Here is a 4,479-nt window from a genome sequence, read left to right on the forward strand (position 1 = left end):
TAAAGAGGCATCCAAAGACCATCAGCTTGAAGACCCTACCCCTCCTTTAGCCAAGACCTTCACTCATTTTGGAGCCACGGCCCAAGCCAGCAGTCCAGTAAGACTTACAGACCCTTTCCTATTTCTATTTTCTAATGTATTTGAAAACATAAAATTATATCGAAATGCGATTACCAAAATATTAAGAACAAATTTTGTGATAGACTAATACATGTGCATTAAATATTAAGACCTAATGGCGACTCTGATAACTAGCATAATTTCAAAGTAGTGATGAGCATGAACTATATTTTGAAATATCTGCAACTCTGTGAGGCAATATGAAGTATCAGTAATTTCTACTAGTGACAAACTCGTATGTGCTGCTAATACAGTTTTGGTCAATTGCCTAGTAATAACTGATGCATATGCTAAAGTTACCTTGCGGGGCTGATAAAACAGAAGATGTAATTCACGAATCCCCAGTTAAGTCTACTAGCCACACTTCTGAAGGTGTGGCCTCTGTGTTTCAATCCTTTTGCTGGAAAAAAGCAACTTCAATTTCAAAGTCCTCAGACCTCCATGTGATAGAAGTTGTAATTTTTCAAACAAATGATTGAAAACAGGTATAATAACTACAAGCTACCACAACTTTAGTTACTTAGAAATACTTGGATTTGATAAATCGCAACCGCAGCTTCACATATAAGATCTAGAACAGCACCCACATACCCATATGTACAAGACTGTATTCAGGCCACAGACAATGCATTAGGCACATAAAAATTCAGAGAGCTGTGTTTTAACACAGCTGACATCTGCTTCGAAAAAACATATAATCACAAGTATAAGGTATAGACTTTGGCTTCTTTCTATAACTGTGAATAAATGAACTCAGTTTTCTCATCTGTAAGATGGGTGTTAGAATTATACTAACTTGAGAAACAAATAAACAAATTATAAAATGGGCAGAAGATATGAACAGACACTTTTCCAATGATGACATACAAATGGCTAACAGACACATGAAAAGATGTTCAAAATCATTAGCCATCAGGGACATTCAAATCAAAACCACACTAAGATACCACCTTACGCCAGTTAGAATGGCAAAAATTGACAAGGCAAGAAACAACAATTGCTGGAGAGGATGTGGAGAAAGGGGATCCCTCCTACATTGTTGGTGGGAATGCAAGGTGGTACAGCCACTCTGGAAAACAGTGTGGAGGTCCCTTAAAAAGTTAAAAATTGAGCTACCCTATGACCCAGCCATTGCACTACTGGGTATTTACCCCAAAGATACAGACGTAGTGAAGAGAAGGGCCATATGCACCCTAATGTTCATAGCAGCATTGTCCACAATAGCCAAAGCATGGAAGGAACCGAGATGCCCTTCAACAGATGACTGGATTAAGAAGTTGTGGTCCATATATACAATGGAATATTACTCAGCTATCAGAAAGAACGAATTCTCAACATTTGCTGCAACATGGACGGCACTGGAGGAGATAATGCTAAGTGAAATAAGTCAAGCAGAGAAAGACAATTATATGATCTCTCTCATCTATGGAACATAAGAACTGGGAAGATCGGTAGGGGAAGAAAGGGATAAAGAAAGGGGGGGTAATCAGAAGGGGTAATGAAGCATGAGAGACTATGGACTCTGAGAAACAAACTGAGGGCTTCAGAGGGGAGGGCGTGGGGGAATGGGATACGCTGGTGATGGGTAGTAAGGAGGGCACGTATTGCATGGTGCACTGGGTGTTATACGCAACTAATGAATCATCGAACCTTGCATCAAAAACCAGGGATGTACTGTATGGTGACTAACATAATATAATAAAAAAACATTAAAAAAAAAGAATTATACTAACTTCATAAGATTACTGTGAAAAGTGAAATGAGCTAAAGAAGTGTTTTCTACACAATGGGTTATAAATCATTAAGCAAGACATAAAATCCATTAGCATGTCACAATCAGCATTTTTTAAATGAAACAGAATAAAATGGGAAATAACAAAGCATATCACATATGGTAAAAGTAAGCATTTTATGAAACTTTTATTCCAAATATATAGCTCTAACTTGGTCCTGCTGTACCACATCACTTTTTCAATAGTGAATCATAAAAGTATTTTTTTTAATATTGAAATAAAACATACAAAGCATATAGTGGAAGGCACGGCACACAGCAAACTACTGCTAGTGATAATAGTAAACCACTGACGCCCCAAGGTCCAGAGTCACAAATTGGGAACCACTCCTCTCAAGAGGCTACTTAAAGACCTGGCTTGCTAGGAATGTGTGAGACCAACATTTCCAACATACTCTAATCCTGCTGAGGGATCAGACAAGCCTTGCCAAGGAGAGAGGAGAAAATAAAAATGGGACTCTACAAAAACAGAATAGAATTTTATTTAGTTTACTTCAAAAGATCACTGGAGCACCTTCTTTGCTAATAACTAATTATGTGACCTCACACAAGTTATTTAAGTTCTCTGGACCTCGGCTTTCTAAAAATTAGGATAATAGTAGTAGTAATCTCATAGGGCTGTCATGAGGATTCAATCAGTTAAACGTAAAAAGTGCTTACATGGCACATAGTAAGCACTCAGTGAATGTTAGGGGTCATTATAGATACTAGTATTATTACAGGACTGAGAACAGACAAAACTACAATTTGCAACCATTTTTCTACTCCCACCCCCTTAGCTTGAAATGATTTTTATCTTTTGTTGTTACTCCTACAGCAAACAAAAGACTTTTTTAAACCAAATAAAAGGCTGTGAACAACTTCATTTTTAGGAGGTCCTTTATATATTACTACCTACGGTCTTCTTTTCTCTGAGATCTAAGTTATTTTTCCAGAGTTATTTTTTATTTTTGTCTTGTGTGGCTGACAGAGGGGGTGTGTGTATAAATGTTCACATTCCTAACCATATGCTGAAATTTTGTCAGGAGACCCAAGGTGCTAATCCTAGCTTTGTGGATGCACTACTTCTTGCTTTCACATGGAAAATACCATATGGAATTCATGTGACCCATGCAAAGGGCAGCTGAGCTTCTCTAATATTCACAGATATATTGGCCCTGGATTAAATTTGGGACTTAATATACCAGAGACCAAACCTGACAGAGCCTGGTTAAGAACCTGACCCGAAACAGACTTTCTAGATGACCGCCAAGTTTTTAAATCACTTCACCCTTTTGTCAAACCACAGAGCAGGTAAATGGTGGAATAATTCAGAACATCAGACATCCGGGGAAAGCTTGCACTCCAGAGAGGAATTAGCCTCTCCAAGGCTCCATTTCTTCTTTGCCCTCCCCTTGCCTAGAAGTATGTTTTAAAATTGAGGCACACACCATGCTTCCACTCACAATCCTGTTCTTTTCAGGCTCGCCAGCCAAAAAGGGTTTGAAACACCACCCACGCAACATCCCATCCAAACCCCTATGTTCTGTGTCTCCTGTAAGTATCCAGAGGTAAACATTTCTGATCCAAAGTAAATAAATTGCCTATGGGGCTAGGCAGAATCTCATGAGAATAAGTAACTGCAACCAAAAGCAGAGCCAAGAAAAATGGACAATAGCAGAAAGGGTTTTTCCCAACTTTTCAATATGATAATTCTCTAAAATGAAAATTGACAGATTAGTACAACCAGTTATCTATGTACCCACCACACAGATGCAACACCTGTTTCTATTTTGGCATTATCTATGTATGAATGTATCCACTGTGTATGGGGGTGTGTGCATCTGTGTGTGTTTTGAATTATTTGAAAGTAAGTTCCTGGTATCATAATTCACCCCTAAATATTTCATCATGCCTCTTCTAAGACTGACATGCTCCTATATATTTTCCTATTGATAGAATAATAACACCTAAGCAAATAAAGAGTAATACCATAATATTTAATATTAGCCCATTTCCTAAGAATTAAAGCACTGTGTTTGATAGCTATGGCTCTTTAGGCTCTCTTAATACAGAGCAGTCCTCCTACCTCTTATTTCAATGACAATGGCTTTTGCATGTGTCCAGCCTATGTCTAGCAGGGGCAGCAAACTGAATTTTCCATCCTACTCAGACTGGAGGACAGAACTCCCAGCTCCATTCCCCTGCTGCGCTTCACCCTTAGTCACTTCACTGAGGCCACGCTGGCCTCCATGCTGCTGCCAACATGCTAACAACATGCCCAGCTCGACATCTGGCTCCTGATTCTTCCCTTCTTGGAATGCTCTTCTCCCCTACATCCCAATGGGTGCCCTCCAACCTCCTGCAGGTCTTTGCTCAATAAAACCTATCTTGAACATCTTAATTACACTGTAAACCACCTTCCCCACCTTATTTTTTCTTCACAGCGTATTTCACCATCTAACTTTCTAGGCATTGTGTTTCTTTTGCTGATCGCTTATCTCACCACCTGGAATATATCCTCCTTCAAGACAGGGTCTTTGTGTGATATGCTCATTGCTCTATCCCAGCTCCTATAGGAGGGCTGG

Source organism: Ursus americanus, chromosome 5, assembly GCF_024610735.1.
Source record: "Ursus americanus isolate L20-20 chromosome 5, mUrsAme1.1.p, whole genome shotgun sequence".
NCBI classification, from domain to species: domain Eukaryota; kingdom Metazoa; phylum Chordata; class Mammalia; order Carnivora; family Ursidae; genus Ursus; species Ursus americanus.